We start from the raw sequence: 10,292 nt of genomic DNA on the forward strand, positions 1-10,292 counted from the left end.
GATTTATCTTTTAGGTAATGATGGCTGGTGATTTAACTTGCATTTTTTGTCCTATAAGAACCACTGTAAACATACTTTTGCCTACCCCTATACATTGTAACATGGATCATGCTAGTCTCCTCCCTTGCATTTCTATAACCTCCCACTCCAAGAGTGAGAAACATGTCTACTACCATCACTATTCATTTACTTACTTGTTCAATTCCAGTATACATAGCTAGCGGTTTCAGCATTGTTATTCCACACCTTGTGAAAAATTACTTTACCAACTACAGTGCTTATGTACACTTCTCTTTGTCATTAGTCTTAAAAGTTAAGACGACTCATTTTTAAGTTTGCTTAGATCATCAAACTTCATTCCCACACCCTTCAGGGAGGCCATTTCATACATTTACAATATATTTCAGATTCTTCTGGAAGTTTCCATTTTCCACACTGGGGGCCAACAGCTTCCAAAGTTATTTTTATGTGCATTCATTAAGGTTCAGTCTTTCTGCCATGAAGTTCTATGGGTTTTGACTAAAGCATAATGTCACGAACCCACCATTATAGTATCATACAGAATAGGTTCACTGCCCTAAAAATGTTCCCTCTGCTTCACTTTCAACCCTACTCTCAAATTCTGACAATGTTTACCTTCCCTACAGTTTTTTTCTTAGCTAGATGTCATGTAAATGAAATTATACAGAATATAATTTTTCAGACTGGCTTTTTTTGTGTGTAAATCTTCAAATCAGGTAGTGAGTCCTCTAACTTTGTTTTTCCTCAGCATGCGGTCACTGGTGTAGAGCCCTTGACTTTCTATATTTTTAGAACCAGTTTATCGGTACCTACAAAATAGTCTGAAAGAGATTTGTTTGGGATTACAGTCTGAAGTTGGAAAGAATTAGCATCTTATAATACTCAACCTTCCTATCTTAAACATGGAGTATCTCTCCATTAATCTAAATTTTCTAAATTTTATTTTTATCAGTGTTTTATAATTTTCCAAATATAGATTCTGTATGTATTTTGCTAGATTTATACCTATTTTGATATTTTTTGGTGCTGTTATAAATGATATTTTTAAATGTTAAATTCTAATTGTCCATTGCTGGTACTATATACAAATGTAAATAATTTTTGTATATTAACTTTGTATCTATAAATTTTCTGTGCACACTTTTTATTTCCAAGATTTATTTATTTTAATACTTTAGGGTTGTCTAACTAGACATTCATGACATCTTTTGAAAATATTAATAAAATTTAACAAGCTCTAGTCAGGCTAAGTGAGAAGAGAGAAATTACCGATATCAGATATAAAATAGTTCATTGGCATTAAAGAGGCAGCATAGAAATACCACAGATAACTTTACTCCCACAAATTTGATAGAAAAATAAGCCACTTCCGGGAAATACACAAATTACCAAAACTCAAAAAGGAGAAATAGATAAATTGAATAGCCCACCTCTATTAAATTAATTATATCAGTAATTAATAGCCTTACAAAATAAAAAAACAAAAATAAGGCCACATGGTTTCGCTTGTGAATTCTACAAAAAATGTAAGAAAGATATAATGCCTAACTCTTAAAAGAAATAAAACAGAGAATATTTCATAACTCATTCTATGAAGCCAGCAGTTAATACCAAAGCAGATAAAGACATTAAAAGTAAGTAAAAACACAAACCAATTAGAGCAAAGATATTATATCTACTGGGACAGTAGAAAAAGCACCTAGAGATAAAGGTTGTAAATATTCTTGGTACATAGGACGCATTGTGTGCGAATGTCTAGTTTTTCTACATCAGAGAAAAGCATCTGTGGAAGGACAACCACAGTCTCTTCCTTTACTGGCACCTTATTTCCTCTCAGCAATGACAATGGCATTTCGTGGGCATATCTTGTAGTCTGTGGTTGACCTAAAAATTTATCATATATATCCTGTGCTTTCCTCATGTGTTTAAAATTTTTCATGATAAGATAATAATTTAGACCAACATGCATGTAAATAGACAGGAAGCAGCAAACTGACTGCTTGAGAACTGGGTATGTTATCAGAAGAACTGATATAGTAAAGAGAAGGTTTGGGATTGAAGGAGATCTTTTAACAGTATGCTTACTTGAAGAGATTATTCTCCAAGGGGCTGGAGGGGAGTAGGGGCAAATAGAGGGCAGAATATGGCAAATAAGTAAAGAAAAAGATAGTTGCCAAAAAAAAAAAAAAACCCAAAAAGCAAAAATGATATCACCATTATTGCAATAGAATTTGTAATAATTGAAAGAGCAGAGTAAAAAGTCCAGGTTGAACTCAAGATCATGTAGTAACTATGAATTTTTATGTCCTTACTTACAGTATGAGTATTGGAGTTACCTGTGTAAGTATCAAGGGTAGTTTCTTTTTCATCATTGGAATTCCATCACCCAGCAGAATGCTTGACAAATGGAACTTTAAAAAAATATGTAGAAAATAAAACAAAGACACAATAGGGTCAATAAAACCAACACAGTGATGACTGGAGCCAGGAAATGAAAAGGATGTGCTAGCTATTCACCTATTAAGAAATAATAAAAATAAATATTTTATGATTTACACTAGAGGACCGGTGCACAAAAATTTGTGCATTCGGGGGGGGGGGGGTGAGGGGGGTCCCTCAGCCTGGCCTGTGCCCTCTCACAGTCTGGGACCCCTTAGGAGATAAACACCTGCTGGCTTAGACCTGCTCCTGGGTGGCAGAGGGCAGGCCCAATCCCTAGGTGCAGCCCCTGGTCAGGCTCAGAGCAGGGCCGATTGGGGAGTTGGGGTGCTGCCCCCTGTCATGCACAGAGCAGGGCGGATCAGGAGGTTGCGATGCCACCCTCAGTCACGCTCAGGGTAGGGCCGATTGGGGGGTTGGGGCACCACCTGTGTCACACTCAAGGCAGGGTCGATGGGGAGGTTGCGGCGCCACCCCCTGTCACTCACAGAGCAGGGCGGATCAGGGGGTTGGGGTGCTGCCCCCTGTTACGCACAGAGTAGGGCCCATCAGAGGGTTGGGGAGCTCCCCCCTGTCATGCACAGAGCAGGGCCAATCAGGGGGTTGAGGAGCTCCCCCCTGTCACACACAGAGCAGGGCGGATCAGGGGGTGGGGGCGCCGCACCCTGCCACACTCAGGGCAGGGCCGTTGGGGAGGTTATGGCTCTACCCCGTCACACACAGAGCAGGGCCTGTGGCAGGGTTGTGGTTGGGGCGCCGCACCCTGTCACACACAGAGCCGCAGGGTGATCAGGGGGTTGGGGAGCTCCCCCCTATCAGGCACAGAGCAGGGCGATCAGGGGGTTGGGGCGCCTTCCCCTGTCATGAACAGAGCAGGGCGGATAGGGAGGTTGTGACCCCGCCCCCTGTCACATACAGAGCTTCAGGAGATCAGGGGCTTTGGACGCTGCCCCCTGTCATGCTGATCCTGGTGCCAGGAGGCCTCGTGGCTCCACTGATCCCGGTGCTGGGAGGCATATTACCCTTTTACTATATAGGATAGAGGCCTGGTGCACGGGTGGGGGCTGGCTGGTTTGCCCTGAAGGGTGTCCTGGATCAGGGTGGGGGTCCCCACTGGGGTGCCTGGGCAGCCTGGGTGAGGGGATGATGGCTGTTTGCAGCTGGTCACACACCTTTCAGGGTGGGGGTCCCCACTGGGGTGCCTGGCCAGTCTGGGTGAAGGGCTGAGGACTGTTTTCAGGCTGGCCGGTGACTGAAGCTCCCAACCGGTCCATTTTTCTTTTCTTTTTTTTTATTCTGGGCCAGCTTTAGCTCTGAGGCTTGGCTGCTGAAAGCAGGTATATGGTTTGTTTGGGTTCTATAATTGAAACACTGTTTCAACTCCGGCTCCGAGATCCCGGGCTCGCTAACTGAGGTTTCAGAACTCTACTTTTGCCAGCGCCTGTGTTTGGTCTCAGCTGGAGGAAGTGGTGCATCGGCTTTAGTTTTTTTCTCTCTCTCTTTCTGTGGAGGTGGCAGACGGCAGGGGAGAAAGAGCACAGGGTGAGTGATGACGGTGGGGAGGGATGGGTGGGTTGGTGGGGACATGCTGGTCTTAATAGTCTATTGGCCTGCAGGGCCCTGCACCCACTCTCCTGCAGCTTTTCCTCCCACGGGTCCCTTTTGATGTCTGCATGCTTCTGGTTGGGCTCTCAACCTGAAACTTGTATAAGGAGGAAGTGGTAGTTTCTCTGTATGGCACCCCTACATCTCCCTAGCCCTGTGGGCAGGCTGGGCTCCCAAGAGCTCATTAGAAGCTATAAGGCTTTTCCCCACCCTGAATCATTTTCCAGCGAGGAGATGGGGACCTGGTGCCACCTCCTCCGGACCCCCTCCCAGAAGTGGGGCGAGGCTGGATGCATCTGGGCAAGGGAGGCAAAGACACTGGCACTGGATTTCAATAGCATGGAGGTCACTGTTGACTTTGACCAGAACAGTTTTCTGTTTTTTTAAAAAATTATTCTTGTTTGATAACTGAGTTACATTTAATTTTTTATTTTTATTTTTTTAAAAATATATTTTATTGACTTTTTACAGAGAGGAAGGGAGAGGGATAGAGAGTTAAAAACATCGATGAGAGAGAAACATCAATCAGCTGCCTCCTGTACACCTTCTACTGGGGATGTGCCTGCAACCAAGGTACAAGCCTTGACCGGAATCCAACCTGGGACCCTTCAGTCCGCAGACTGAGGCTCTATCCACTGAGCAAAACTGGTTAAAGCTGACCGGAGCAGTTTTGATGAAGTGGTAGAACAACAATAGAAAAAGCCATCTAAACAAATGGGTTCAAGAAAGAACAGGAGGAAAGTGAAGAGGGGAATTAGAGACATCTCTTGCCAGGGCCGACCAGCAGACCCTGGATGACGGATTAGTTTAAAAACAATTGATTGGCTTATTCTTGCCAGAGAGAGAGCCACACTCTTAGGGAATAGGGCATTAGACAGTGAGTTTGATTGTTTTGTTTTGTTAATTTTTATTGAATGGCCGAAACCGGTTTGGCTCAGTGGATAGAGCGTCGGCCTGCGGACTGAAAGGTCCCAGGTTCGATTCCGGTCAAGGGCATGTACCTTGGTTGTGGGCATATCCCCAGTAGGAGATGTGCAGGAGGCAGCTGGTCGATGTTTCTCTCTCATCGATGTTTCTAACTCTCTATCTCTCTCCCTTTCTCTCTGTAAAAAATCAATAAAATATATTTAAAAAAAAAAATTTTTATTGAATGTATTGGGGTGTGGCACCGATTAATAAAATTATGTAGGTTTCAAGTGTACAATTCTATAATACATCATCTGTATATTGTATTGTATATTCTCCACCCAAAGCCAAGTCTTTTTTGGTCACCCTTTATCGCCCATTCTGTCCTTTTTTACCTGCCCTCTCCCCTCCCCTTCCCTCTGCTTATCATGATACTGTTGTCTATGAGGTTTTGTTTTTTTGTTTGTTTGCTTAATCCCTTCACCTATTTTACCCCACCTCCCAACCCTACTCCTCTCTGAGAACTTCACTGTCTGTGAGTCTATTCTTAGTTTGTGTATTTATTTTGTCCATTACAAGTGAGTTGGATGGACTGGCTAGTGATGGAGAAAAACTGGAGACCCGTGATATTGTTGAGAAAGGTGGGCCAGGTAGAGGACAGCAGGAGCAGGACAGGAGAAGAGTTTCGAAGTGGGAAGTAGAAACTGGGAAGGAGCACACTGAAGGAACAGTGTTGAAGGGCAATCGGGAAGTATGCAGGATTCTTCACAGTTCTGCTCAGAGCACACCACACTGACAGTCTTCTCATTACCTTCTCATTGTCCCCCAGAGAGGTCTCTAGAGCTCAACTCTGTCCACCATAGACGAAGCATTATGAAGAAGCATGCTAACGGTTTCTGAGAAAGATGAAACAGGCCTGACGAGTAGAACACTGCAAAGAGAAACATACGGCAATGGCCACGGTCCAGGATATGAATGAACTGGTGAGAACTTGAATACATGACTGAAAATGTTCGTAGTTGTTATTTCACTAATTAGAAAAGGAATTTTCTTTGCAATTATAGGTTTATGTTATTCCTTTCTGTAACATAAAAACGTACGCACAAATAACCTATTGTAAGAAGGATATTTTGAGTCAGTCATTCATTGAGCAATGACAGGCCTGTTACTATATTTGACTCTTGTGAAATAAAACAAATAGTTCTTTCCACTTAAAGTGCTTTCTCTAGGGGGGTCAGCAAGGGTTTACCTGAGGAAGTAAAGCCTGAGATGAATTTGAAATGAATAGGCGTTAAGCAGCAAATGTAATTTGAGAGTGGATTGATTGCATGGAGGAAGTATACGAGAGCTTTCTGAGCAGTTGGAGACTGTGTTTCTGTCTCATCACTCACAGCTCCTTCTGAGTAGCTATTGTTTCATTTCAATGAAAGAAAATCGGAAAGTGAGTTTGGAAGTTGTTTTTCAGGAAAAAGGAAGTCAAGTAGCTTCCAAATAACCTCCCTTTTTAAATAACCATACCCCATGATTCTCTGACACAAAATTGCCTGTCTTCCTGTCCCCTGGACCCTTCCATAGAACTGTATTCTTTCCTTTCTATTTTCAGGATATCCAGTACATTCTGAAGGCTATTTAATCCCATACATCTGTCAGGTGGGAGTGTAATGAAATATTATCGCTTAGGCATCATATGGGTCAATTAGTAAAAATATTAAATGATTTTTTTCTTTCAAGAAGATTGTCAAAATATTGCTCAAATATCCAATATAATAAAAAGGTAATATGCAAATTGACCATCACTCCAACACACAAGACGTCCACCCCCATGTGGACACAAGATGGCCAGCAGGGGAGGGCAGTTAAGGGTGACCGGGACAGCAAAGGAGGGCAGTTGAGGGTGACCAAGCCTGCAGGCAAGGACATTTGGGGGGTACCAGGCCTGCAGGGGAGGGCAGTTGGTAAGAACCAGGCCTGCAGGGGAGGGCAGTTGGGGTTGACTGGGCCAGCAGGGGAGGGCAGTTGCGGGCAACCAGGTCAGCAGTGGAGGACAGTTAGGGGCAATCAGACTATCAGGGGAGCAGTTAGGCGTCTATCAGGCTGGCAGGGGAGTGGTTAGGGGGTGATCAGGCTGGCAGGCAGGGAAGCAGTTGGGAGGTAGCAGTCCTGGATTATGAGAGGGATGTCCAGCTGCCTGTTTAGGCCTGATCCTAGTGGGTTTGGGTCTAAACGAGCAGTTGGATATCCCTTGAGGGGTCCCAGATTGAAGAGGGTGCAGGCTGGGCTGAGGGAAACACACACACACACACACACACACACACACACACACACACCCGAGCATGAATTTTGTGCACCAGGCCTCTAGTGCTATCATAAATGCTGATGATTTGGTTTCCTTCTCCATAGGAACATATCACAGCAATAGAATGTCAATTGAGTTTATCAGTAATTTCCTTCTAGTGTATTGTCTCAGAGGACGAAGACTCAGGATGTACATTATTAGAGAGTTACCATATTCAGGTTGAACCTAAAAGAGAACCTATTCTTTTTTACCACTGATTCCCAAGTACAATTTGCTCATTTTACATGTGAAAGTTGCCTAGATAAGGTCACAGAATTAAGCATCAAAAAAGCCAGGTCTAAAACATAGATTTCTCCAAAATGATCAATCCTTGCTGTGTCTTCTTGTTTCAGTGTTTCTTCCACTTTCTGGCATGTCTATTTGAATATTAACTTCTCAAGTATAGTGTTTGTTTGTTTTTTCTAGGATTTCTTGTTTTCTGAGATTTTTACATGTTTCTCCTCCTAGAGTCAGCATTTGAGAATGTTATGTTAAGAAATATTTATTTTTCTGGATTCTCCTTTGAAAGTATAGTGTTCTTATATAAAACTGAGTCTATTGCCCCCTTGTGACTATAATGCACAACTGCAATAGTAAAAGTGCAATTTTTAAAGGGAAAGTTTCATTTTTATCAAAAGTTCAAGAATGGGTCAATAAAACCAGTATTTTCCTTACCTAGAGTATCTTCTCCCAAAGTTATTACAACTTTTTCACATATACTTTACCAATCTCTCTTGCATTCTATTGCATTTTATTTTCTGAATGCTTTGAAAGTAAGTTGCACACATAAATAAATCTAAAAAAAAAGCAAAAATAATTCAAAATTTCAAATTCAAATATACTCAAATTTTCCTAAAATATCTTTATAAGCCCTATGTTCTTAATCCAGGATTTAATCCAGTTTTACACTTTGTATTTTGATTATTGTCACTGCTAAATGATAATTAAAAACTTTAAGAGTTTCTTTGACCAAAAACAAATTCAAATTGAGCAGCATTTAATCTAGCAGATAAAAAGGAGCTCAAGGAGCTGTACGAAAATGAAAAGACTTTTATAGGCAGAAGGGAGCAGAAACAAGGATGTTGTACTAGGCAAAAAAAGAATATTTGTTAAGGCACTAGAGGTCTGGTGCACGAAATTCGTGCATGGGGGTGGTTTTCCCTCAACCCAACCTGCACCCTCTCCAATCTGCGAGCCTTCAAGGGATGTCCTACTCACTGCTTAGGCCCACTCCCCAAGGTTCTCTGCTCTCTGAAGGACCTGCCTGCTCAACGCCATGGCGACGTGCAAGAAGGCCCTGTTGTCTGCTCTCTGCAGGGCCAGCTTGCCAGCTCACCACCGGCGGGACTGAAAGGACTGGGGGACTGGTGGGGGTGGGTCTGGCTGTGCCACCTGCCTACCACTCCCCTGGGGGGGCTGAGCAGACTGGGTGTCTCCATCTTGTGGGTATGAGCTCCACCATCTTTTGTGATGGAGTGACGGCCAATTTGCATATTCCCCCTTTATTAGATAGGATGGTCTTTCCTTTAGGATCACAGGGGTTTATCAAGCAGACTACCTAACTAGCACTAACCAGGTGATTCCTGATTGACTGTTTTAAGATTCCATTTCTGAGACAGCTGAAATTCTTTGGTGATATGGGGCTTAGCACAAATGACTCCATTTTGAGCCTTCAAACTCATTTTTGACATCACTTTGGTTTCTTTAATTTAAAAAATACTCCTCATTATTCTTTATCATCTACTCTTTTTCTACCATGGCATTCATTCATTGAAGAGTCTAGGCCAGGGGTGGGCAAACTTTTTGACTCGAGGGCCACAATGGGTTCTTAAACTGGACCAGAGGGCCGGAACAAAAGCATGGATGGAGTATTTGTGTGAACTAACATAAATTCAAAATAAACATCATTACATAAAATGGTACGGTCTTTTTTTTTTTAGTTTTATTCATTTCAAACAGGCCGGATCCGGCCCGCGGGCCGTAGTTTGCCCACGGCTGGTCTAGGCCAATTTTATTATAGAATGTACTGTATTATAGATTCAGATCTGATTGTTTTTTAATAATGTCCATGTCAATTTTAAAATGTGGCCCCAAAATTCTTTGACATTTTCCATTGAGTGAAAGGGTCTGTGATTTGGTTTTCACTACTTCAACAAATGTTACATTCAAAGTTAGATTGTAAAGCTCAATGAAGTGTCTGTCTACACTGAGAAGCTCTTGGTAAGCTTACTTTTAGAACTCAGCAACCAAGGCCAAGAAGACTATTTGTAGGTGTTCTGGACAGAAGTCCCAACTGAAGTTCCAGGTGACAGCCATTCTCAACTACTAAGTATGTAAGTGAGGAAGGCTTTGCAATGGCTTCAGACCCAGTCACTCTGTGAGAGAAATTGCACTAGAGACTCTAATAAAGGGTCCTGTCACCCCCCTTCAGAGCATGTAAGAGATAATAAAATTATTGCAGTTGTTTTAAGTCACTATTGTTTTGGGGTAATTTGTTGTACACCTATTCATCACTGGAACACTATTTTTACACTGTTTCTTCATCTTTAACTTCAAATCATGAGGCAGTTAATACTAATGATGCTTCATTATAAAAACCTATTATTTTTGTTTTCATAAAACAATAAAAAAGAATTCCTTGGTGTTAAGAGGTTCTTGAAGTGATTATCATATTTGTTGTCAATAAAATGCATCAATTTATGAAATCTTACCTCTTAGTGTTGGTGCAGACACTATGTAATTTTAAATATCAGCACAAATTTATTTTTATTTTTTATGTTCACAACAGAGATGAGATAGAGGCTCTGACAGGTGGATTATTAGTTATTTTTTTTTTTCCTAAAAGGCTTTTCTAAACAGGAGTATCATACAGCTTATCCAATGGAAAAATAAATGGATTCAATAAATGGAATCCAGCCATCTGAATTGTGTGATCTTGAATAAGTGACAAATATAAATTACTTTTTGACATAAAAAAATAAAAGCA

The sequence above is a fragment of the Myotis myotis genome, unplaced genomic scaffold, assembly GCF_014108235.1.
Source record: "Myotis myotis isolate mMyoMyo1 unplaced genomic scaffold, mMyoMyo1.p scaffold_m19_p_3, whole genome shotgun sequence".
Classification (NCBI taxonomy): Eukaryota; Metazoa; Chordata; class Mammalia; order Chiroptera; family Vespertilionidae; genus Myotis; species Myotis myotis.